At 45.0% G+C, this 27,827-nt stretch overlaps 1 pseudogene; it reads right to left on the bottom strand.

Moving 5' to 3' along the window:
- Positions 1 to 8,285: 8,285 nt before the first annotated feature.
- Positions 8,286 to 27,827, bottom strand: part of LOC102560295 (leucine-rich repeat transmembrane neuronal protein 4-like) — a 53,210-nt pseudogene continuing 33,668 nt past the window's right edge.

Here is a 27,827-nt window from a genome sequence, read left to right on the forward strand (position 1 = left end):
ATTCTGTCGCTCTTCTTCCCATCTGCACATCAGGACTTGCTACCAATAAATCATCAACATACTGCAGCAGTGCCACCTCAGGGTGTCTCTCTTTCCAATGCTCCAAGTCTTTTTGCAATGCTGTTCCAAAGATATGGGGGGATGAGACAAATCCCTGGGGCAACACTGTCCATAACAATTGAGTCTTATGATACGTGTCCGGGTCTTCCCATTCAAAGGCAAACAATTTCTGACCATCTTCGTGTAGTGGGATAGAGAAGAAAGCATCTTTTAAATCTAGCACAGAAAACACCTTGGCATCTGCTGGAACTTGGGTCAGAATGGTGTGGGGATTTGGAACCATAGGATGATTCACTAAAATCTTTTTGTTTACAGCTCTCAAGTCTTGCACTAACCTGAAGGAGGTGCCATCTGCTTTGGGCACACCCAGGATCGAGGTATTAAAGGGGAATGATCCCTCTATTAACCACCCATACCACTTGAATTTTTCAATCAGCAGCTTCAAGCCCACGCGGGTGGTTTTCTTCAGAGGATACTGTTTCACATACACAGGACCCTCTCCCTCCTTCAGGGGAATCTTGACTGGATTTATGTATTTTGCCCGGGCAGGAGTCCCATCCGCCCACACACACGAATCAACATTCTCTAAAATCTCAATTCCTTTGGCCTCTAGCACGGTCTCGGCTGTCCAGAGAGCCATTTGGTAATTCGAGCCCTGTTTCACTGGCAGCCACACTACAATTTGATCCTCACGGAAGAAGATTTCAGCTTGCAGTTTTGTTAGTAAATCTCACCCCAGGCGGGCTACTGGGCAGGCAGGAGAAACTACAAAGGCATGCTCCAACATGTTATTCCCAATCTTCGTGAGGAGGGGCTTACACACAGGCAATCTGGTTCATCTTCCCTCCAGACCTTCTACAGTCACATGCTTTCCGCTTTCTTTAGCTAGAGGGGGTTTCACGGGGATCATAGAAAAGGTGGCTCCGGTATCCACCAGAACCTCATAGTCCCTGCCACCGACCCTTATTTTCACCATGGGATCTTTCCGAGCGCTCACCCGTAGGGTGATGGCCTTAGATCCCGGTCCCCTTCAGCTAGAATCTTCCCCTGAGGATTCCGCCTGCATCTGGCGGACCCCCCGCTGAGTTTCCCTCTGTTTGTCTTTCAGCTTAGGACAATCCCTTTTCCAGTGTCCCTTCTCTCGACAATATGCACACTCATCAGGCTTAGGTCGGCTTTTTCCTTTCTTCTGCCCCCCCCTCAGGTTTCTCCTTCCATCCCCCACCAGTGTTTGTACTTTTGCCCAAGGCAGCTGCCAGCATTGCCATCTGCTTTTGCCCACACTTTTCCTCTCTCTTCTCTGCCACCTGATCACGATTCCCATAAACCTTATACGCAATCTCTACAAGCTCTGAAAGGGGTTTTCCTGATCCCCCTTCAGTCTTTTGCAACTTTTTCCTTATATCTGGGGCCGCCTGCCCAATAAACATCAGATTCACCATGCGCTGATTTTCTGGGGCCTCAGGGTTCAAGTCACTAAATTTCTTAAAGGCATTGAACAAACGCTCCAGGAAAACTGAGGGAGATTCATCCTTCTCCTGGCGGACTTAGTACAATTTAGAGAGGTTAGTCACCCGTGGCACTGCCTTGCCCAGGGCTTCCACTATAATTCCTAAATAATTATGATTACGCTGTCTCCCATCCACTGAACTGTTATCCCAATCGGGACTCTCAATGGGGCATATGTCCTGTATATTTCCTCCCACTCCTTCTAGGCACTCTTCGGCTATTCGATCCGCCATTCCCAGTACTAAGCGCCTTTCCTCTGAGGTCAGAAGGGTATGCAACATCATCTGAACATCAGCCCAGGTGGGGCGGTGAGTCTGCCCTACTGACCGAAACAAGTTTTGCATTTTCTCGGGATCCTCTCTGAAAGAGGGATTCTGATTTTTCCAGTTGAACAAATCTGACATATGGAAAGGCACATAAACAAAGGTGGTGTCCCCCTCCCCTGTCAGTACCTCTCTCATTGGAAACTGGTATTTGGGGGCCTCATTACGGGTTATATGAGGGGGTCTAGCTGGTACCCATCCATTCTGGAGTGGCAAACACCATGCTGGGGACCATTCGCCTGGTAGCCAGGCCCGAGCCGGGTCGGGCTCTTGTGGGGGCGAGTTACCTTTCCCTTCACGTTCATATGGGGGGGGGGGGGGGGGGCGATTCTGGGGAGCTCTCTGAGTCTCCTTTTTCCAGAGCACTGGGGCCAGGTTCTTGTGATGGTGATGGTTCTTGATCTCTGGCGCTTGTACTGGCTGGTGACCGGGCTCTGTTCCTGTGCCTTTGATTCTGGTAGTGAGGGAGATCTGGCTCAGGGACTGAGAGGACTTGGGGCCTTCTCCCAGCGTCTTTTGCCAATAACACCTTACACATCGTTCCTTTACACTTCTGAATCCAAGGGGAAATGGGATTCATCACAGCACTCACCCAGCAATCTATATACAGGTATTGATCCCAATGACCGTCCCTTGTTATCACACTTAACACTGCATTAGCCAACTTCACATCAAAAGAACCGACATCCAGCCACCCTACTCCAAATGATGGCCATTTCTGTCAAAAACTGACAGAAGGTAATCAATCTGTCCTTTGACATTTCTATTCCGTAATCTCCCTTAAACTTACTAAAGTTTCTTAGCATGCATCCCAACAGGGTTGCGGAGTTTTCTTCCTGGGAGCTACCCGAACCCATTGTGTCTACCAATATACAAAATTACTCAAACACCTGTCCACTGGGTCACGAGGTTCCAGCTGAGTCCCCTTGCATTCGACACTACCTTGTCAGACAGAATCAGGGCGGCTAGACTCAGCCTTAGTCTCAGACCTGGTCAGCGACTCATGTTTCTAAATGAACAAAGTCCCCGGGGCTAATGTTCAGACCTATATGCTGAACGCTAAAACCAATATCCGGACTTCCAAAAATCCCCGAAAGACTACTCAAGTGACACAAGGAAAGCAAATATTTACTCCTCCAACACCCTGGCGCCGTCTCTTCGGACCCTGCTCAGCCTGGGTGACTCATTCAGTGGAGAGCCTTTAAACTCCCGGGTGTCCCGACTCATGTTTCCGGTGACCGTGGCAGACTCCAAAAGCGGTCTGGTGAGCACTTCATGGACGCCTTTGCCGGTCTTGTCGTCCGACCCCGGGGTGGTCCAAGGTTTTCTCCTGGCTGGCTCACCAAATTGTTGCACAAACTGCTAGTTTTCGTGTCCCTGGAGGCTTGTCCAATTTACCTCAAGGAGAAAGTCACACACTCAGGCTGGGTCCAACTCCAGTTTATTGTTTGCAAACAGATCGACTAAGGAGCTTGATCATGCTCAAAGCAGAGTCGACCTCGAACTGTGTCCGAGGTTTCTTTTTATAGCTAAACATAAACAATAGATTCCAACGTGTCGTGTGATTATTGGCAGCCTTAGCATTTCCTTACTGTTACGTCTTACATCACAGGTTTAATGGTTACATGTTCTATGAAGGTTTACATACATGTCCTATTTACATTTTAGATCCCCTCCCAGGGGCAATCCTTAAGCCCCTCTCGGTTATCCTTCGGTCAGGGTGTGATTTCTTTACATCAGCATTTTTCCCTGTCCATCTTCTGCTTCTCTCTCATAAGGAGTTATTTATTGCAACCGTTCTTTGTTCTGTCTTCAGAATTTAGTGCTGCTCACAAATCCATTAGTAGCCTACGTGCCTTAGTGTTGAGTGCAGAAGCAACTGCAAAAACATGCTGAGTACAGAAGCAATTGCAAAAGCAGGATGTTTAGATTATGCTGTATTTTTACCACAAGGTCATGCCCTGGTTCAGTGAAGCTCTTTAAATGCACACACTGCTTTAAGCAGGTGACAGGTCTCCCTGAAGTATTTGGGGCTACTTATATGATCGAGTGCTGTGCTGAGCTGGAATCTAAGATGCACTGCTTCAATTCGTGTTTGCCAGAAGAAAACAGGGGGGTTAGGTATAAAATGTAGCCAGGCCCTTTTAACCACAAAATCCACACTGTGAAAACAATAGGGGGATCCTACACAGCCCTTAGGAATCATCAACTATCACCAATTTCCATTGATAAAACATTCAGGAACCTTCCACTGGTTATAAATGGAAAGGCGAGTTAAATAATCTTTCCTTTTCTGCTGTGCACACATTTTTCAAACCATGAGATGGTCTCTTTTGCCTCTGAAAAAATAATAGGAAGGATTTTTGAAGACAGGCAATGAGTTACAAAAAGACAAAGTGGAATCAATAAAAACTTGAGCCACTTCAGTGTGTCCTTAAAAAAAAAAATTGAGACTCTGACCTTACTTTGCCTCTAAATCTTTCTTGTGTGTGAAAGCTGAGCATGGGAACAATCAATGAGCCAGTCAGGACTGCTAAAGATGGCCCTGAGTTATGTCTCTCTCTCACAAATATGAGTCCTCTCGGACTATGTCTGTCTGAGCGCATCAATTATTAATAATGTTATGTTCCATTTCCCCTTTTCCCCAGTTATGAAACTTTTTATTGCTGAAGATACTTAGGAAGATTCTTTTCCAGTTGATAAGTGCTGTACAGAGCATGTCTGTCCTTTTACAATTTGAACCTAGTAGCTGTAGGAATGAAAAATGATAAATCCAAGCTGAAGATAGTAGGTGCTTATGGATGTTACATGAGTCTTCAGCAATCAGGTGCTTTAATGTCTTTTCTAGTCTTCTCTACTAATAGCCAAGGTATATTAAATCATCATGGAAATACAGGGTCAACTTTCCAGCAGATGCATAGACAACCTGTGGCCTCAATCCAGCAGATATTTATACACGGGCTTAACTTTATTCACATGAATAGACACACTGAAGCAAATGCTTATTGTTTAATCTTGCATTACAGTAGGGGCTGGAGACATCAATGCTGCACTGTGCTAGGTGCTGTACAAGCAGTTATGGAAAGGCAGGTCCTTCCCCCAACAATTTACCAATCAATTATCAACTGGCAGACAACATGCTAGGAAACAGAGGGAAATAGGGGAAATAATCCTCAGCATGAAAAGTGGAGGTGACAGAACACCAGCCAGTAGCCATGCTCATGCATTCAGTAGACACTGGGGAGATGGGAGTTTTATGGAGAAATCTGAGAAGGCAGCTGTTTGAGTAAATAAAATTAACTTGACCATACATGCCTGCAAATGTGTGACCCATGGTGATCATGTGGAGTCGGTCGGTCCCTTCAATTGTTGAAAGAAAAAAAAAAACAAAAAAAAAAAACCAAGATTCTTCCCCTACTACAAACCTAGAATAGCTGCACTGATGTCGGCAAAGTTACTCTAGGTTCAGAGCGGTGGGAGGGAGGAGACTTCCCTAAGGAGTCTAATCCGGTAAATTCTATCTAAGCACTTATCCAAAGTTAAGACTACAGGACAGATCCATACATGTGCACTTCTCCAATGCACCAATGAAATTCATAGAGTCCTAGATGCTAGGGTCGGATGGGACCTCAAAGAATCGAGTTCAATCCCAGATGCCCCCAGCCAGATGCCCATCCAGCCTTGTCTTAAAGATCCCCAAGGTAGGGGACAGCACCACCTCCCTTGGAAGCCCATTCCAGATTTTGCCCCCCCCTTACTGTGAAGAAGTTTTTTCTGATGTCCAGCCTAAATCTGCTCTCTGTCAGTTTGTGACCATTGTTCCTTGGTACCCCAAGAAGCGCCCTGAGGAACAGAGCATCTCTGATCCCTTGCTGTGTCCCCCTTGTAGGCGGCCAGAAGATCACCTCTCAGCCTCCTCTTGCAGAGGCTGAAGAGGTCCAGGTCCCTCAGTCTCTCCTCATAGGGCTTGGCCTGTAAGCCCCTAACCATACAAGTGGCCTCCTCTGGACCCTCTCGAGGTTATCCACATCCTTCTTAAAGTGTGGTGACCAAAACTGGATGCGGTGCTCCTAGTGCGGTCTCACCAATGCTGCATAGAGGAGAAGTATCACCTCCTTGGATCTATTTGTCATGCATCTGCTGGTGCATGATAAAGTGCGGTTAGCTTTCCTGGTGATTTCATCACACTGACGACTTGTGTTCATCTTGGATCCACTGAGACTCCGAGAGCTCTCTCCACTTCTGTGCTGCTGAGAGGGTCACTTCCCAACCAGTATATGTGCTGGGTATTTTTGCACCCTAGGTGCAGCACTCTGCATTTGTCCTTGTTGTACTGCATCCTATTGTGTACTGCCCACTTATCCAACCTGTCCAGATCTGCCTGCAATCGTTCCCTACCCTCTGGAGTGTGCGCTTCACCCCACAATTTAGAATTGTCCCCAAACTTGGACAGAGTACACTTCACACCCACATCCAAGTCACTGATTAAGACACTGAAGAGTACAGGTGCAAGGACTGAACCCTGTGGGACCCCACTACCCACATCCTTCTAAGTCGATAGCAACCTGTCTACTACCACTCTGGGTGTGACTGCTAAGCCAATTTGTCACCCACTGGACCATGTAAACATCTATGTCACAGCCTCTTAATTTATTTATGACAATGATACCGTATCAAAGGCCTTGCTAAAATTCAAGAAAATGAAATTCACCTGTACTCCTGTGTCTAAGCATTTTGTGACCCTGTCATAAAACGAAACCAGATTGGTCAGGCATCATCTACCTGCTACAAATCCATGCTGCTTTCCCTGCTGCATTGATTTTCCCACTGGGCTCCCACAAATATAATCCTTCATAATCTTTTCAAAGACCTTTCCAGGAACGGAGGTGACACACGTAATTTGTAGGAATTACAGGGCCATATCTTAGCTCAGGTACACAGACATACTAAATCCAGGTAATGGAACTGTGGTGACTTGGAACTAGCAATTTAGCTAATAATACGGATTGCCCTGTCCTTCTTAAGATTGCATCAGAATCCATTTAAATGCCAATTTCGGATCAAACACCTTTATATTATATTTCCCTTATTGTGCTCTTTACTACTTACATCTGAACTAGTATCATTTGTGAGCACACTAATATTCAGCTACCCCAGCTTTCTAAATCCACAAGAAAGACTTGAACGTTTACTGTTAAAGGCCATCTTGCACTTGTACAAATGGTCTTAAAACCTTACTTGAACAATCTTTCTTTGAAGGCAATCAGTCATAAACACATGCTCAGACAATGTCTTCCCAGCAGATGACCTTTACGGCAGCATCACCATGGCCTGAAGTCTCGTTATCGTTAGTCTCAGATTAAGATCAATATAGGCCTGGAGAAAGTATGCAATTTAACCCCCCTTGTTTACTACCCCATGGTAAAACACATACCTTTTTATTCAATTGCCATGATCACACACCAATTAGAGATATTTTCAAACCTTAAATCACTTTAGACACGTAGCATCTTCTGTGTCTCTTAGTGGTCATTCCACTCAGACACTGGATTTTGACTCATTCTTTAGAGATGCGATTCTCCTCTGAGCTGTGCTGGTGTAAATCAAAGGGAATCTCATTGAAGCTAAAGGAGCTACACTGGATTTAAAAACCAAACCAAGCCCAGGAGTGACAAGAAAAGGAAGTCTTGGGGGTTGCACTGATACCAAGGCAAACCCAGAGTAATTCCAATGAGTTGTTTTTTTGTTGTTTTTTTTTCTGTACCACTGCTGACAGTGATACTATATGTTAATTCACACTACTTCTGGTGGCAATGATGAGAATATGCAAGGTCCCTTGATTTCAGCAGGGATATTGCTTTAAGCAAGTTAAACACAAAGCACAGACTTCTACTTTTTAATCAGGCTCATTAGAGCAAACATGTTGCAGAAGTGACTGGTGCTTTTGGGTGCCCAAATTCATATATCTTAATGGGAAAGAAAAGGGATTTTCAGAAAAGTGCTCAAAAGATCAGGTCCTGGGAAAGGATCTCCAGTTAGTCACTCAGAATCAGTTGTTACACTTCAACAATCTTGACCTTACATTTTAGCATATCTGAACGTCAAAGACACTGTCCAAGTCCTAACCTGGTTTAAACCCAACCTGCGGAAGTCATTGAGAATTCCAGGGATGGGAAGAAGCCACAACAGGCCATTCATGTTTCCCATTAGGATGCTTACAGTGATAAGAAAGCCAAGTCTAACCTTGCTTTAACACCACAGCAGGAGATGCACAATGTCACATAAGCAGAAAGTCAGTTACCCAAAGAAGTCTTTGTTGAAACGGCATAACAAAAATCCATCTTACCACGTATAAATGGGCCATGGGGATCTGAAGTACAACTCTTTCTTATTTATTAATGTCCTAATTATTACAAAATTACAACTCAACATATACACATGTATATGCTCAACACACACACACACACACACACACACACACACACACACACACACGCGCGCGCGCTCCCCAATGACTGCCAATTTTTTACCTATACTTACAGAGCCAAAACGACCCCTCACGTAAAAGGGGGGAACTCTGAGCTACATCCCCTTCTGACATCTCTTGGTCTCTCAGTTGAAACTTTACAGCAAAACACACCAAACCAGGCATTTGCAAATATTACTTTTGACTTTTGCCCTACTTTAGGACCCAACTTCAGGCAAGTCCATGAACAAGAGCTCCCATCCATCCTGATTCAGCAGAGCACTCAAGTGAGTTAAGCCAGTGCTTAAGTCTCATTGTGCTCAATTATATCCCTGAACTGCAGACTGAATATGGAAAAGAGAAATGGCATCATCTTTTTTAACCCCCTGTCAAATAGGTTGGAGAAGCCAGCAGATGTAATACTGACCCTACTATACAGACTCCCTCCACTCCCCCAAGCATTTTACTCCGTGTTCCCTAGACCAGCAGGTGCCTAATCAGCTCCCAGTTACACCAGTGCACATTGTTAGTGACTCCCATAAACAGTCCTGGATTTAGGCTTAAACTACTTAAACTACAATTTAGGGCCTCACAATATGAGGGGCCTCTAAATAAGAAAAAGAAAACTGACTCAATGTCAAGTTTTATAATAAGCAGCTTGTAAATAAAGGAGATAAACGAAATATGGGAAAATGACTCTCTAAATATGGACACTTTCGTCCTTATGTGACAAAAGTATACATACACTGGATTATTTTCATCGTATGCGGCCTCTTAAGATGGACATAGTTTAGGGCCTCAGCATGTCATAACTGGGCACTGCCCGTAAAGCAACTGGTGTAAAATGGGTCCCGGCAAGAGGAAATTCAGGCTCTAGATGCATTTAACATGGCTATTTATTCCAACTTAATCTCATCCTTGGATGAACCTCTTTCAAGTCTGCACTGTTGAAAATAACCACTGGCACTTCCCTGACTTGTCATTTAATTAAATGACCATTCACACTGAGCACACCCAAAAGCACAAAGGCAAAATCTTTCTAGTGATTAGAGACACGGCAAAAGCTTCAGACATTTACCTCTCCTTCCCAGCTGCTGAAATGGTTTTAGGAGGATCGGGGTTCATACCTCACTTTCCCTGGAGCCAGAGATAGTGTACGTGCACGGTCCAGATCCATTAATGGATACACCCATGGTTGGCTTGTAGTCCACATAATACTCCTGTAAAGGGGAGTTCATTTGCCTTTCAGACTCTCTGGCCTTTTTTCTGCACCTCTTCACAAGAGAGTGCTGCTGGAGTTGTTTCACACCGGCTGGGTAGCACTTCCACGACACATAGATAACCAACAAAATCATAGCCACTGAAAGAAAGAGGGCCATGCTCCCAGCAATGATTTTGTGAAAGGAAACACGCTCGTACTCCGGTTCTGCTCCAGGTGCTGGCAGGTCTGGAGAAGGACTTGGCATAACGGAGGTTGGCTGATTACTTTCCAGTTTAGAAAGGTTAGGTTTGGGAATAAAAAGTGGCTTCCGGGGCATTTTAGGTGCCTGGTATGATCTTTCAGTAACCACCACCTGGATTTCAGCACAGATATTATACATTTCCACAGCATTGTTCACCTTCTCACCCTGCATGTGCTTAGGGCCTGCACATATCATAGTGCTTTCTTTATTCCCCTTGAAATCCTTAAGCCAAGTAAACAGAGGGCAAATGGTTTGAGTACATTCCCACAGATTTCTGGACAGAGAGATTGATATTAGTGAAAGCCATGTATCGATGGTCTCCTGAGAGACACTGGTGAGTTTGTTGGCATCCAGGTTCAGCTTGTGCAGGTTGGGCAGGCGTCGGAACGTCCTGGGCTCTATTCCCGTCATGTCGTTCCCTGATAAATCCAAGTTGTGCAAGGAGCTCCAAGTCCACATTAACCCTGGGCTAACAGACCAGATCCTATTCCACTGCAAATAAATGCATCGAAGGTTGAAGAGGTGTGGAAAATGGGCCAAGCAGATCTTAGAAAACTGGCTGTGTTCTACATGGAGCTCTGTTAACTGCAGGAGGCCAAAAAAAGCATTGTGGGATAGACTCCGCAGATGGTTGTAGCCCAAATCCAGAAAATCAAGGTTCCAGCAATCTTGAAAAAACTTGGACCGGTACCATTTTCAGCGAGTTGGACCACAAGTGCAAGATCAAGAGTTTGCGAAGGCCCTTAAACTGCTCTGACTCTAACACCTGCAGCTTGTTGTAAGAAAGGTCCAGTTTGCAGAGAGTGGAGACCAGGTGAAATGTTTTGTTGTGCAGATGAGTAATTTTGGTGGAGCTTAGAATTAGTTCCTTCAGCCTTCGGATCCCCTGAAATGCATCCTCAGCCACGGATCTGATGTAATTATGGTCAAGATAAAGCCAGATGAGCTGATTCAAGCCCCCAAACTGATTTGATTTAAGCTTCTGGATGCTGTTGTACTGCAGCGATAAGCCTTGAGATCCTCCAGAAATATTCCAAGGGATCTCTCTGAATGTGTGAGATTCGCAGTACACAATTTTGCCATCACAACTGCAGTTCCTGGGGCAAGCACACTGAGCCACAATGACCATACCAGACAGCACCGTGGGAAGTAGCACTAACACCACACTCATGCCTCTCAGCTGCTTCATTAAATGGAAACCTGCAATATTATTAAAAAGAAGACAAATGTGCATTGTAAAACTATTAAAATAAATCACCAGGAGATTACTTATGTCAGCAGGGCTTCTATGAGGCATTGGAGGTCCAGTGGATTTGGAGACAACCTGCTTGTCTCTTCCTGCATTGTTTGATATATAAATGACTGTTATCATTTCACTTCCTAGCCTCCCTCTCCCCCCCTCACCCACACCACCACCGTGGTTATTCAATTACTTGCGTGTGATTTATGACCCCAAAGCTGGGCCAAGAGCCTGTCTGCTCTTCTCTTGATCTCATGTTCATCAGCACACTGTGTAGCAGATATATCCTTATCACTGGATGCTGAGGTTTTAACAATAAATGTATGTCAAGTCACGGTTCTGAACTCACCGCAGGGTTCAATAGGAAACTCAACCCCTGCTTTGGTAGTTCAACAAGAAGTAAAATATTTCTTAATAAACCCAGCTGCTTGTAAATCTTTTCCAGCCTGCACCCCTCCCCCACAAATGAGTATAAAAAGGAGCTACAGTGAGCAGCTGACATATAATAAAGTTTGACCTGCATTTAAAACATACCTTTATTGCAAAATAAAAGAGTAGATGAAAACCTTTCTAACCAGCATTGAGGGATCTTTTTCAAGTGGAAAACAAAAACCAAAACCATGCACTGTAAACACCCATACACAAACACTATCATAAAGCATACATGTGCATCTATATTGTGTAGCAGATGTAGGGGACCCCGATATCACAAGGATGCCTTCATTAATATACACAGTTCACACTACCTGCAGTTATGTCCAAGTTTTTGGGATCCTGGGGTGCCAATAGGTCTTGGTCTACTCCCACTCTGTCTACAGGCTGGGAGCACCACTCACTGGAGTGCACTCTAGCGGTGCTCCCCGCACCAGACCACACACTAAGTAACTATTTACCATCATTTATTATTTACAATAACAACAACTCAGAGATTGACAAATAATAACTGAGAGACTGACAAATTCAACATCCCATAAATAACAAACTATTGTTCATTCTTGAACCATTATAGCTATATTACTTGTGCAACCTATTGAATTATTAACTTGTGTGGGCTATTGAGCTATTAATGATAGCTCATTATTGATCTGTTTTCAATAAGTTCAATAATGATTTATACCAGCAGATGAAGCAAATACTCATCATCTAACAAAAGCAGTTATGTTATCAACTTTACCACTCAGGCAACTTATAACAGGTATATACGCTTAGTCAGCCAGGTCTCCACAAAATCCCTCTATCTGCAGCAAAGTAGCCCACTGTGCAGTGGCTGCAGCGGAGCCCCAGGAAGCAGCACTCGCTCTGCCTCATGATGAAGAAATTATTCACTTAATCTCCCAACCTGGAAAGGGAACACCTGCGAATACTCCTGACCCCAATGGGGCTCGTTTCCCAGCTGAGACTCAAATAAGCAGGAGACGAGGGTGTGGTCTTTCCAGTTTATTCGACTGAAGGTCCCCCGACCTTAGAAAGGCAGAGGGGCCCCGGTTGCACTCTCACACATGTATTTATATTCTCTGGTTACATGATATTTCACATGCGCAAAGCTTTAGCGGAAAATTACTAGTATTGCATGACTCTTCTTCAACCTGCAGGGTAAGACCAAATAAGGCACAGGTCTGCCGTTAAGCTTGTCTATCATGCTTAGTTACTATGGGGGAAGTTGTGGGTCCCTGAAGGTACAGGCTGTGCTTCCCGTATTGCCAAAGGAAACCCCTTTCTCTGCGCACAATTTCTAACAATCTCCCCTTATGGCCAAAGGCCTATGGCCTGCTGGCCATTTCCCAGGTTTGCATGACATTGAGATTAATTACTTTTTGGGTAACGTGAACTACACATGCTTTAATTACAGCAATTACTAAAATAATAACTAAGAAAATTCCTAATCCCCACAAAATGTATTTTAAGTTATACCTTCCCCACATTCCTAGACTTGAGGCGATCCATTCCATTACTGACCAACTTCCCAAAGAGTTTACCCATTGTGCTGTGTCTCGAATTGTTTTTACTAAGGCAGTTATATTGTCAGTGTGGTCAGGAATGTAGGTGAAGCCTGTGGGTCCTCCTGTGATTAAAGCATATACCCCTCTTTCTCTAGCTAACAAATAATCTAATGCTAGGCGATTTTCTAAAGTCATAGCACAGTTGGCAGAAGCCTGTCTTTGCAATAATTCAATGCTCTCTGCTGTGCTATTGGCAACAAGCTCCAATGCATGTGCTAGTTGACTGATTTAAATAGAAATTTCCAAAGAAAGGAGCCGAGACACTTGTGAAATGGGCTGCACCTTGCCAAAAGCTATTCTAATCCTGTTTTTATGGAAGGGCCATGTATGCAAGATAGGGATCAGTTATGGCTCCACGCCCAAGTTTTATTAGAAGTGGAGCATCTTATAGAACCTTCCATAAACTGCCATACATAAGGAAGCTGTAAGGAGCTGCAGGGGCCAGAGACATTCCAAGGGAGGTACCCTTTTCTTTCAGCTTTCTTGGCCCCTACCGCAGTATTATTTGGCCATATTAGGTGTGTGGTGTTAATGGTTAGTTTACAACCTGGCTGCCATTCTGAAAATCTCTTTCCTCTTCTACAAGGATTTTCCCAACACACTTGGGCCGATAACATGGCATCTGAGAGCACTACTTCTTTAAAGTAAGGGTTACTTTGCCAGGTACTCACTCTAATCCTATCTGTATCAGCTCATTCTGGACTAGAGAAGTTTCTTTCCTATGTGCCACAACCAATAATCCTGTCAGGATAACCTACTGAAATGCCATTATTAGTTTATAATTTCCCCTGCTTTTACAGTGAAATACAAACACAAAATATGACAAGAAAGGTAATACAAAGCAATCCTAAAAACACATATATTAAATGTTCTTGCATTCCTATTAAGGAGTCTGGACAGTCCACGATTCTCTGATTTTTTTTAGCCACAGGGGCGGAACAGAGGTCGGTTGGTCGTGACTTGCCAATGTCTCGTTTTCAGAACTGGGTTCGGTGCCAGGTTTGAGGTGACTGTGATGAATCCAGCTTTTTTTCCTCGGCAATTTTCACAGCAGTGCGTGTAGTAAGGAGAACTTGATATGGACCTTCCCAGACTGGAGCCAAGGCGTATTGTTGTTTTTTTCACTGATGTTGTTTTACTCAAACTTAGCTTCCTGGTTGATAGGGGTGAAGATTATAGTTTAAAGGTACTGGCTGAGCTAAAGAAACTGACCTGTGTAAACACTGGAGAGACTCCTGTAAGGATAAAACATAACTAGTTAAAGCTTCATCTCCGCTGAGTAGACTAACATGCGGATTTTCCCATTGTTTTATATGTAATAGGAGCATGACCAAACAATAACTCATAGGGGGAAAGGTTGAGAGGTCGCTTGGGCTTGGTTCTTATAGCGAACAACCCTATTGGTAAAGCATCTGGCCACTTTAATTTGGTTTGGGAGCAGATCTTTCCTAAAAGGGATTTTATACTCCGATTCATACGCTCTAACTGACCCAAGGACTGGGGGTGATAGGGTGTGTGGAAGTGCACTGCTATTTCAAGAACTCTGTAGACTTCTTTTAAAACAGTTTCCGTAAAGTGAGTTCCTTGGTCAGAGTTTCTCTCTTCTGGAATGCCAAAAGTGGAATTATCTCTTTTAATAAGTGTTTAACTACTGCCACTGAATCTGCTTTTCGAGTGGGGGAAGCTTCTGGCCATTCTGTTAGTTGATCTACCATTAGACAGTACTTGAAATTGCCAGCCTTGGGCAAATCCATGTAGTCAATTTGCCATTTTTCAAAGGGTAAACATGCCCACGGTCGGGCCCCTTGTAGTTTTTTGTGCCCTCCGTACTTGTTGAAGGCTCTGCACTCCGAACATTGCAAAGTTATTTGAGCAGCTTCTAAATGTATACCTGGGGCAAACCAGGTGGATAGGACCTGTTCTGCTATTTTTCCTTTTCCCAAGTGGCTGTATCTGTGGGCATCTTGAGCCAGAGTTCAGAGCAAGGTGCAAGGAGCAATTGATCTGCCATCTGGCACATGCCACACTCCATCTTTTCCTTGCACAGCTTGCCACTTTTGGGTCCATGTGCAAATTTCATCTGCTGGGATTTTGTCATAAACAACGGACAAGGGTGGAAGAACAACTTGAGATGCGAGGAGGATTTCTTTAGTCTGTAGTGCAGTGGCTCTAGTGGCAGCATCTGCAAGATGGTTTCCTTTAGCAATTTTGGAGTCCTCTCTGGAATGTCCGGGAGAGTGTATTACCGCTATTTCAGCTGGTAACATGATAGCCTTTAGTAGTTCTTGGACTTCAGTAGCATTACTGATTGCATGACCGGAGGACGTGATAAAACCTCTTTGTCGCCACAACTGTCCTATTGCATGACAGATCCCAAAAACATATTTAGAGTCGGTATAGATAGTGACCCGGGAGGCTGTGGCCAATTCGCATGCAGATCGGAGTGCCACTAGCTTAGCGGCCTGGGTGCTAGTCCCTGCCAGCAGAGGTTGTGCTATCCATACCCAATGATGGGTAACAACTGCATATCCTGCATGCCGAATTCCTTCTCGAACGAATGAAAAGCCATCAGTGAAAAGCACATAATCAGGATTACTTAAGGGGACGTCTAATAAATCAGAATGAGGTTTCTCTTGGGCCTCTACCAACTGACAGCAGTCATGATGAGGGTCCCCATCCTCAGGATTCGGAAGCAAAGTGGCTGGATTTAGAACTGTACATCACTGAAGTTCTACATTTTCTGCTGCTAACAGCAGTACTACATATCTGTTCAGACGCTGGTTAGAAAAATGTTGGGCGTTGTGTTGTAGTAGGAGAGCTTTTATCACATGAGGCACTTGAACCACAAGAGGGTGTCCTAACACTCTGAGACAGAACTGCTGCCCTCGCTACAGGATCTAGCTGAGCATAGTATGCTATGGGACGGTTGGAAATTTCCCACGGCTGAGTTAAGACACATGAAGCAATGCCTCGATTCTCATGAATGAATAAGGTAAAGGGTCCTATTTGCACTTGCGTCTCAGCGCCACGGGGCATTTGCATAGATTTCCCAGTTACTCCCATAATTTTTTCAGTTCCTGAGACTGCAGTTCCTGCCCTTTTTGGAGATTCTCCCAGTGAGGATAAATCTGCTCCCGCATCTATAAGACACAATTTTTTCCGGCTACTAGAAGTGGGGCATAAGGGGATGAAGGGGCACAGGTATACTCAAAAGATTTATAGATTCATAGATGTTAAGGTCAGAAGGGACCTCAACAGATCATCGAGTCCGTCCCCCTGCATAGTCAGGAAAGAGTGCGACAACCAGAGGCCCTTTCTGTAGGTTACAGAGCAGGGGCAAGCCAGGGTATAGGGCTGCAGGGAGGAGTGTGAGGAGCCCCAAAAACCCGCTGCTGCTGAGGGGGGCAACACACTAGGAATAGTGCTCTTACAGTGTATGTGAATAGCTCTGGGTGGCCCTGGGCTTGTGGGTGGCCAGTATACCTAGCTCCTTCCCTCACCAGTGGCAGGTGCACAAGATGAAGGTTGTCCTGGATCTAGCTTTGACAGCAGCAGAGAGTACCATAGCTCCTTAGGGATCTTGCCACCCCAGGGACCCATTACCAGAGAGCTGCTGCTGACATCTGTCAGGGGTGAGCTGCCATGATGCCAAGCACAGCACTGTACTACCATACACAGTCCCAATGTTAAGGTTACCAACATCTTTGGCTTGATAGAGGCTGGCATCTCCCTTTGAGCTTCCATTCCCCCATGACACTTCGGGTTCAACTCTTGTGTGTATGGAACCCCCTGCCCCTCTGGAGACTTCTAGGCTGTCTCCATGCTCCTGGCCGGGCAGCAATAGCCCTGTGCTCCCAGGCCCCCTTGGCAGAGGTGAGCAACAGCAGCTCCAAGGGTTGCAGGCTGAGGAGCCCCCAGCAGCATGTGAGACAGCACATTTCTTCAGCCCTGCTCGCTCCCCATGCCGGCCAAGCCGGATAGAGCTCTAGAGGGCTTCCAGCCAGGCTGCTTATTAACAGAACCCCCTTCCTGTATGTGACACTCTATTTACAGAACCTCCCTTATCCCACTAACAAAAGGGAGAAGAAAATAAACTTCAGGCAGCTGAGGTCGAGCCTGCCCGTCCCTCAGCACCTGGGGCATGCAGGCAGGACTACAGCCCTTTACCACTGCACACTGTTTTTTCAACACAGCATGAATGAAAAAAACAGCTAGGACTTCAGACTCCTCAACCAAAGCAGAAGTACTTGTGGGGAAGCTGGGGGCTAACACAGCTCATTGTGGTAGTGTTACCCATGCATCCAGACTGCAGGCTGTGGGCACCCGAGCTGGCATCCCCACCCTCTGTGCCACAGCTAATACCCCCAGGGTGGACCCTTATACTTTGGATCCTGACTTGCTCCATTCATTATAAGCATCCATACCCTCATGGGTGATAATGCCAGCGAGGCACACAGCTGCATAGAGGGCAGTACCTGGGACCTTCCTCTCCCTGTCCAACTGCTGCTGAGGTTGGCACCCATCAGTCTGAGGCCTACTCCCCCATCAGCCCACTGCACCCCCAGGCTCAGCACTAGAAGATTCCCCCAGATATATCATGTGGAAGAGCCCCCCCCCCATCATTTCATTGGGAGTCATCTATGTCCTGTTGCAAGCCTTGGATCCAGGGGTTTGTAGGATCGGTGCTTGCAGCCCGGTTATTTCCCTGGGTTCCCCCCTTTTTTTTCCCTCCGTAAGGGGGGGGTCCCCTAGGGCTGTTCGGGTACTCTCGTTTCTAATGCCCTAATTGTTTGCAATAATTACACATATCATCGGGGGCCAGTTCCCTTGGGGTATTAGGCCTCCCTATAACTTCCTCTGCCTCTTCCTCTTTTCTTTGACTGGAACTGAGAGCTGAGAGCAGCAGCCAAAAATTTAACTTCTTATTGTTTCATTTTTAATTTTTTTTCAGCTTTTTTTAACTTCCGGTCTCTGATCAAAGGCGTGATTAGGTAAATCTACTAATTGTTGTATAGTTTTCGTGTTCCAATCATGGTTATATTTGACTATGTATTTTTTTTTTAATATCTGTTACACAACCCCCTACAAAAGTGGATGTTACAATGGTTTGATTTTGCAGAGCCTGTATGTTGAAACTTCCTCCATGGATTGCAATGGCTTTCAGCAGCCTGCTGTAGAAATTTTGCGGATGCTTGTTCGGACCTTGTACTACAGAAGTTACCTTGGTTTAGTCAGTAGTTTTGCGTCCTGCCCTGTTTATTCTTTCCAACAAGGTTTGCCTAGCTAATTGTAAACTTTCTCTTTCATGATTATCTCCATTTATTTCCCAATTTGGGATACCAATAATCCATTTGTCGGGGATGGGGTTCCTCTAGGAACCCCTTGAGGTACCTTAATTTATTTACACTGAGGAATCCCAATACTGGCCACTGGAGTTTGGGGTTTTCATAAGTGTAGCTGGGCCAGACACTAGTGCATAAGGCGTGGTCGCAAAGCTTCCTCTCATGCGTGGATGACCTCTACCTGACTCAAGAAGTCTATGGGCCAACGAGAGGCAAAGTGCTGCTTGACCTGGTACTGGCTACTGGGGATGACCTGGTCGGCGACCTAGTGATCGATGGGAAGCTGGGTGACAGAGAACACGAGCTGATCACCTTCACCATCCACCGAAAAGCTGGCAAGTCAGTTAGCAACACAGAAGTCCTTGACTTCAGGAAAGCCAACTTTGACAAGCTCAGGAGGCTTGTCAGTGAGGCCCTAAGGGACCATGACCACAGGGAGAGGGGAGTTCAAGAAGAGTGGTTGCTCCTCAAGGGAACAATCCTCAAAGCACAAACTAAGTCTATTCCATCTCGGAGGAAAGGCAGCAAGAGGGCACAGCAGCCCCCCTGGCTCTCCAGGGACATGGCAGACCTCCTGAGGCTAAAAAGAAAGGCCTACAAAGGGTGGAGGATGGGAGTCACCTCCAAGGAAGATTACTCTGCACTGGTCTGGTCCTGTAGGGAGCAGACCAGGAAAGCCAAGGCTGCAACTGAACTCCAACTAGCTTTGAGCATAAAGGACAATAAAAAGTCCTTTTTTCAGATATGTGGGGAGCCGGAGGAAAAGCAGGGGCAACATTGGACCCCTGCTGAACCAGATGGGGCAACTGACAAATGACACCCAGGAAAAAGCCAACCTATTAAATAGGTACTTTGCGTTGGTCTTTCATCAGTCCCATGGGACACCCATGCCCGCTACGGGACAGGGCAGTCCGGGCGAGGGTGATCTCCTGCCCTCCATTGATGCTGACTTTGTGAAGGAACATCTTGAAAAGCTGGATACCTTCAAGTCAGCCGGCCCTGACAATCTTCACACCAGGGTACTCAAGGGGCTGGCGAGCATCATAGCCCAGCCTCTAGCACGGATCTGTGAAAACTCTTGGTGCTCTGGCGTAGTGCCCGAAGACTGGAAGAAGGCCAATGTGGTGCCTATCTTCAAGAAAGGGAGGAAAGTGGATCCGGCTAACTATAGGCCCATTAGCCTGACTTCTATCCCAGGGAAGATCTTAGAAAAGTTTATTAAAGAGGCCATCCTTAATGGACTGGCCGACGCCAACACCTTAACGGATAGCCAGCACGGGTTTGTTGCGGGTAGGTCTTGCTTGACCAATCTCATTTCCTTCTACGACCAGGTGACCTATCACCTGGACAAGGGAGAAGAGATTGATATCATATATCTTGACTTCAAAAAAGCCTTCCATCTGGTTTCCCATGATCGCCTCTTGGAGAAACTGGCCAATTGTTGCCTTAGGTCCTCCACGATCCACTGGCTGGAAAATTGGCTCCAGGGGTCAGACCCAAAGTGTAGTAATTGATGGAAGTCACTCATCATGGTGTCCTGTGACCAGTGGGGTCCCCCAAGGCTCTGTCTTTGGACTCATACTGTTCAAAATCATTAATGATGTGGACACTGGAGTCAGAAGCAGACTGGCCAAGTTCGCTGATGACACCAAACTTTGGGGCAAAGCATCCACACCAGAAGACAGGCAGGTGATCCAGGCTGACCTGGACAGGATCAGCAAGTGGGCAGACAAGAATCTGATGGTGTTCAACACCGATAAATGCAAGGTTCTCCACCTTGGGAAGAAAAACCCACAGCATCCTTATAGGCTCGGCAGTGCTATGTTGGCTAACACTAAGCAAGAAAGAGACTTGGGGGTCATCAATGACCACAAGATGAACATGAGCCTGCAGTGCGATGCTGCAGCTAGTAAAGCGACCAAAACGCTGGCTTGCATCCGTAGATGCTTCTCAAGCAAATCCCGGGACGTCATTCTCCCCTTGTACTCGGCCTTAGTGAGGTCACAGCTGGAGTACTGCGTCCAGTTTTGGGCTCCACAATTCAAAAAGGATGTGGAGAAGCTTGAGAGAGTCCAGAGAAGAGCCACGCGCATGATCAGAGGTCAGGGAAGCAGACCCTACAATGACAGGCTGAGAGCCTTGGGGCTCTTTATCCTGGAAAAGCGCAGGCTCAGGGGTGATCTGATGGCCACCTATAAGCTTATCAGGGGTGACCACCAGTATCTGGGGGAATGTTTGTTCACCAGAGTGCCCCAAGGGATGACAACTAGGTCGAACGTTCATAAACTACTTCAAGACTGTTTCAGGCAGGACATAAGGAAGACTTTCTTTACTGTCCGAGCCCCCAAGGTCTGGAACAGCCTGCCACCGGAGGTGGTTCAAGCGCCTACATTGAACACCTTCAAGAGCAAACTGGATGCTTATCTTGCTGGAATCCTATGACCCCAGCTGACTTCCTGCCCTTCGGGCAGGGGGCTGGACTCGATCTTCCGAGATCCCTTCCAGCCATAATGTCTATGAAATCTATGAAAAGTGTTCTTGATCCTGCAAAACCCGGGTCACTTCGTGCAACCTAGTTATGCCTTTTCTGCTCACCACTTACATACACACGAAACCTGGGTGTTCTTGTAAAACATAAAACTTTGAAGAGATACACACTGTCCTCTCCCCAGTGACATAGAACACCCATGGTTGTTTTCTGCCATTCAGATTTGGTGCCAGGTTCTGCTGGAGTAAGGTACTGCTCAAAATGAGAAATGACAACCAAAATGATCTCTTGGTGACCTATGGTCTAGGGCAGGGGTTTTCAACCTTTTTTGGTCGGTGTACCCCCGGCAGGCAGTCGAGCAGTGGGGAGTCACTCAGTGGCTGATCGACAAGAGGGGCAGGGGTGTTCAAAACCGCGGTGAAGTATCAGCAGCGCACGGCAGTGGTGAAAACAAAAGCACCAGCAGCACACGGGGTATAAGTGGTGCAAAGTGTTGGCAGCCCCATCCCCTGATACTCCATGCTGAAGCTGCATACCCCCTAGAGCTTTCCTAAGAACCCCCAGGGGTACACGTACCCCCGGTTGACAACCCCTGGTCTAGGGGAAGGAAAAAGAGACCCGTAACAATGGAAAATCCACAGCAGTCTGCTGTCCAACATCACCAGAGGCCTTTGATTCATTAGGAAATGGTGTCTCAAATTTTCCTCTGACAAATTAAGGCAGAGCTACTGACCATCCCACCAGGTACCATGAGTCCGCCTAACTCTATTGAACTCCATCCTATTTTACATCATCTGAGGCTCTGCCCCAATGAAATTAAATTAACAAAAAACAAGTTCATATTCAGAGATACCAGATTATGACCAAAAGGGGCTGAAAGAATTCCTGGTACAGCTCAACTGAAAGAAAATCTTCAAAGGATGCAACTGCCTCTCTCTCAGCTGGAGGTTAATGTTGAAAACTTAGTTCACAAACAAGGCAGGATCAGTGCTCTCTGTAGGGGGCTCTAGACTTACAGATATCTGCCCATTGACCAACCATTTTCATGACTATCGATCTCTACTCAAGAAACAGTCAAGGACTAGAACGACAAAGTTATTCCAAGTCAGAGCTCAGGTACATTGCCTGGGCTGCAGAAGAAATCTGACAAGCAAGAAAGAGATGAGCACCAAAAAGAGAAGAAAACAACATACCTGGCGACACCTATTTTAGGGTAGTGTCTGTATAAATGCCTGCTCTTGTTTCTAGCATCACGGTCACCCTGCAAACAGGGAGAAAGCAGAACAAGTCTCTTCACAGAACCAGTCTTGCCAGCAAGATAAGCAACATACAGGAGACAAAACTAGGAGAAGGAAATGAGCCAAATTTTGCTCTACCATTTAATGGGATAGGCAAACAATTAAGGGAAGCATATAACCACTTCAGTCTCCTCCCAAATCCAGGCTTTTGCACAGCATTGCTGAAATGATGGCTTAACTCATGATCACTGACTGGGAGCTGTATTTTTCATAGGAATCTTGGGGTTTCGCTGAATGTCTTGACCACTAATTTCTCACTCCTTCCAGTACGAGTCAAGCTGGCCGCCAGAACTCATCTCCCAAACCATTCATCCTGCATATGCCAGTTCATAAAAATCAGTCCCCAGACTATTAATAGCTTCATGAGACTTTAGCACAGAAAAAACTGCATGTTTTTTTTTTTCAGTTTGGGTACAAGAGGTGGGCTTGCACTGAGCACTCCATTCTAAACGGCTCTGCATTTTGTTACATGTCTGAACCTGGACCTTGTTTTGGAGGTTAGGATAACACAGGCCTTTGTCCTCTTCTACTGACTGAACACAATCAGAAGATAACAGCCTGGTACAACTAGTAACTTTAAGTCCTGCAGCTTAAGCAGCAAAAGTTGACATTTTTAGGACTAAAGGCTCTAAATTTACTCTTAGATTAGACCTTCATGCACAGGCTATGGGGCAGGGCTGAACTGCTACTCACCATGTCCACGGGTGGTGGATACTGGAACAACCTTCAGGGAAGCAGATGAATAAGCAGTCATAGACCAAGCAGCGACAGTACCTCCATGATGTGGTGAGGACAGCAGATGGCAATGCTTTCCCTTTCTATAAAGCCACATATATCATTTGACAGTGCCATGACATGGCGAGTATAGGTTGCTACTATAATAAGCCTACCCGGGCTCCAGCCATGCGTCTACAAGTCCTCAATGGAAGGGCAGGTTGAAGAAAATGTTAAATTCTCAATGGCTATGAAGGCGGATAAAGGCTGCCGCAGATCCAGTTATCTTGGTCTCAGGCTCTGCTACATAACCCTGATGCCCAAGGGATGACCCATCCACTGCTTTTACCATATGAGAGACAGCAAGGGTTTAAGCACTCGCTGTTTTCTCTAAGTCTGTTCTACATCTTTTGAAAGGGGAAAAAATCCAAGTGTCCAAGTTAGTCAAGTGCATCAAACAAACTCCCATGTGCATCTAGATCCTCAGCACAAGATTTAGCACCATTTGGGAAATCATCATGTTTTGCCTAAGAAAGCATAAGATAGATTTTTTTTATTATTATTATTATTATGTTTGACTAAGAGCTCCATCACACTTCCATCTTTCCTGTGACCTTCCTCTTCAATTTTCCAAAGCACCTATGTATTTGCTTACTTCTAAACTCATGTAACAGTGTTACTAAATATTTACATTACAGTCTAGCCCAAAGGCCTAAATGAGAAGCAAAACCCAGTGATAGGAAGTCCTGTAGGATTACATAAACCCATAATTCTTGTTCAGGAAAGGTTGCAATCTAAGAAACAAGAACACTAACGTAATGCAGCAAGCAAGCAAAAATCAGAATATGCTGAGTGCGACAGCAGTGGAAGTTGCTGAACTACAGCAAACAAAAGCCCAAGTCGGTGACAGAGCTGGGAATAAAACTCCAGGCCTATACATTTGGTGTTCCCTTCCCTACACAAAGGAGCTTCTCCTTCCGTACAGCTTGTTAGCTTCTCAGCTTTGCAGTTGCAGCTGTAAAATCTATGGACCAATCAGTCAAGTCTATTGTTCAACTGAAAATGCATCAAAAATTAATTTACCAGAGTAATCCTGTTAGGCAATGAAAACAGGAGACTGAGCAAACGTCACATCAATCGGAATAATCAACACCTTGCTATAATAAAACATGGATGTCATGCCACATGTACCGTAACTGATGTTTTGTATGATAATGCAGCCTGACCAGCAAAGACTCAAGTGTAAGTGAGAGGCAATTGGATTGGGAAAATGTGCAGCCTAAAAAAATTAAGCATAAAAAGCATCAAGACATTAAAATTAAGCAGCGTGGACAGCAAAGTAAGTAAGGATTCAACTAGTAAAATCTGCATTAATGCAAGCAGAAAATTTACTGTAGGAAATAAGTATGTACTCCACAATCAGTACAACTTGGATCTTTAATGGCATCTTGTTGTAGAGAGTAAGAACTGCGTTGTCAACCTGAATAAATACATTTGATTTATGTTTGTTGTCCTGGCAAACTCAAAACAGTTGAATTTACATTTCCCAATTTGCTTTTAATGATGGCTGAGCCTTAGTAAAGCAGAAATGGGCAAACAAAGTGATAGCTCCAGTCTGTCGCTATATTTAGGTTTATTTTAGGAGATGGAGTACAGGTTTTAAAGCCAAAGCAAAGTTAGCCTCGAAAATCCAATGCTCCCGAGCGATCAAGCAGGCCACACACAGTATCCGTGGAAACAACCCAAGTGCAGCTAATTTAGCTGAAGTCCAGGAGGGTGTCCAGCAGTGTGACTATTTGCATATGGAAACCTGCAGTTTATGCAGGAAGGTCAAGAACAGAAAAACAAGAAAAGTTTGCTGAGCGGGAGGAGGCGAAACATTTTCTAATCCACTGAGAGAGCTCTGCCTGCTAAACAATTTCACACATCAGTCTGAGGCTCTTGAGATATTACCTTCAACAGCAATATAAATGAATTCAAACATGCATTATACGTCTGATTAATTTTCAGCTCTAGTGACATTTTAAAAATAAAATACTTGTCAAGTAATCTCTCTATTGTGTGGCATACGATACATCTCCAAGTGCTTGTACTTTCCGTACGTGGGAAGCTTGCTTATATTAGTAAATCTGAAGCCTCAAGCTGCCTATGCCTGCTAATACTCCAAAGAGTGTTTTTTATTTTTATTTTATTTTTTTTTTAGGAGTTGCTGTTGCTTTGGCAGTAATGGCAATGAAAATGAACACCTTACTTCACTTGGTCTTCAGTAGTTATTTTTGTTACAGTAATGCCAAGAGTACTCAGTGTACTAATTGTTATACATATCCATCCATGCTATGCTATGCTATACTATGCAGCCCTTTGGTATCACAGTACTTCAAGTACCTGCCAACTTTTAATAAATTTATCCTCACAGCGGACAGTTGAGAGAGAGAGAGAAGTGACACTGTCCTTGCTCTATAGCAGGGCCGGGCAATTATTTTGGGCAGAGGGCCGCTTACTGAGTTTTAGCAAGCCATCGAGGGCCATATGATTGGCAGCCTAAGGCAGCTAAATATTAATTTTGTAAATTCTTTAGGGGCCCTGCGGGCCAGCGAGAATGGCCTGGTGGACCACATCTTGCCCATCCCTGCTTTACAGACTAGGATCAGAGGCAGAGAAAGTCAAGGCATCTTTACATTGCCTCTGTACAACATATAGGAGGTACCACAAAAGATCATGACACATCCACTCACTCCTGCTTACACATATCAAAGCCCCCAAATTAGGCAGTAGATTCAGTTTAGCAACTTAATCAGCAAGTACTTAACATCCCTTTCAGGCATGCCACTTGATACACACTCAGGACCATGATACGCTGTCTCATGCACTTCGAATTGGCCATGTTCACGAATTTCCAGGCTTTGGCAAAGCGGAGTAGAACCAAGAGTGCAGTGTTTAGGAGTAAGTACAGCCTTCTTGGGAGCACCTGTAGGATAATGGAAGTGGCATGTGCATGTCCTAAGGGACCTGTCCAGGCTCACAGCTTATCTAGAACTTGAACCCACACCCTGTAAATCATGTCCTTACTCCTGGACCAACCTTCCTTCAATGAGTCCCTGTCTTGAAGAGCTTGTAACATAGGTGGACCCAAGACAAACAGAGCAAAAGAATGATCACGTCTATTTTAAGCATGGGAAACTAGAGACACACACAGAGAGACTGTTTCCCAGTTCTGCCAAGGTTTTGAGAGATTGATCTAGTGGCTTCAAAGCCATATTTTCAAAGTTAAGTTTTTAAATGTCCCTGTCCTCTCCAAATAGAATGGATTAGGGATTGTGAATGTACATGGAGAGGTCAGCATCAGTTCAGTAGCTGGTATCTATGGAGTGTAGTGTCTATATCCTGTAGCTCTTAAGGAATGAATTCACATATCAAATAGATTTTTTTCCATTTCACTACAATGCTGAATTGGGTGTGTATAGTCCTCTCATTCTGAGGAGGGTTCAAGTCCAAAAGGTCTAACAACAATCTAACATTTGCTATTTTTTCTTTGCCAGATTGCACAGCATGATGCATTTCAGTTACAATGCAATAGAAATATAGGTGCTCAATTGCCATGGTAATGGCCTGATATAGGAAGCTATATAAAACTCTTCCTGTTTATGAATAATTCATTAAAATAACAGAGTTTAAGTCAGCGCAAAATTTGGCTTTCTTTTGACTGTAAGCTTGTCCAGACAATGATGTGCCATAATGTGGGCCCTGGCAAACATTCATTTAAAGATGCAGTTGGATCATCCCCAATCCCAACAATTGTTTCTCCTGCCATGTCACATGTGGGTCAGATCCCAATCACATACTTGATACTTGCCATTTCTGGGGGAGCCTGGGATCATAATCCCAGGCTTCCCCTATATCAGCAAGATCAAAGTAGTTGCTCACACATCCAGGCTTGGGGCCAACAACCAGTGAATTGTTGGCTCCAGGAAAGGACTGCAATGGGGTCTTGAATCAGTCCCAGCATGGGCTAGGTTGGACCTATAATCAGCTGATTGTTGGCCTTGGCCTGTACCTGCTACACATTCCATTTAAGGCACCATACAAACCAGCTATAACACTGTTCTACATTATACATAAAACATTGTTATGGCTGGTTTGCCATGTTATGGCAATTGAGTGCACACGTACCACCCTTGCCACTTCTGCCATGATTAATATGTTAATTACAGTATAAATATAACATGTCGAGGGGGGCCTATAGCACAGTTCACTCTTCATGCAGTGCCATAGTAAGCTGACTGCTGTCTACAGAGCAGAAGCAACATCTTATTGGGAAACTAGGAAGCTTCCAGCTTTGCCAATTTTTTCACAGTAACTAAATTACCTGCTTTGGATAATTTCTAACCTGCAATGAATTTTGCTCCACCCCCAGATTTCACAATGGGACTCTACAGCAGAGATGGAACCTTAGACTAGGCTGTTATGCCTAATCACCTGCCCACATAGGCCCTGGAGAAGTGACTGCATTTATCCTGCAGGCCCAATCTAACACACACTGATTTTTACTATTAAGATTGCTATTCATTTCTTTGGTTCAAGTCTTGGGTGTTCATCCCATAAAGCCTGGGTTTCCTCATGCAGCCAGCTGGAAAACAGCCACCATGCATCTCTCTGGTTATTTTAGTGCAGATTTTTAATGGAAAGGAAAAAAAAAAAGGCTAGATTTCCATTATACATTTGCCTGTGCCAAATATATTCTTGGTGCAATCACTAAGTAGGATCCCCATTCAAAGGTCAGCTTTTGCTCATTTCCCTAAGACCATTAAAGCATAAGCATCCACTAGATGTCCTGCCTAGCCTATTAGAAAGGTCAAATGTTGTAAGAAAACATACTCTTCAGTTCTAAATGCAATTATACTTCCTGAAAATCACATTGCTTGCA

This window comes from Alligator mississippiensis, chromosome 8 (genome assembly GCF_030867095.1).
Source record: "Alligator mississippiensis isolate rAllMis1 chromosome 8, rAllMis1, whole genome shotgun sequence".
Lineage (NCBI taxonomy): Eukaryota > Metazoa > Chordata > Crocodylia > Alligatoridae > Alligator > Alligator mississippiensis.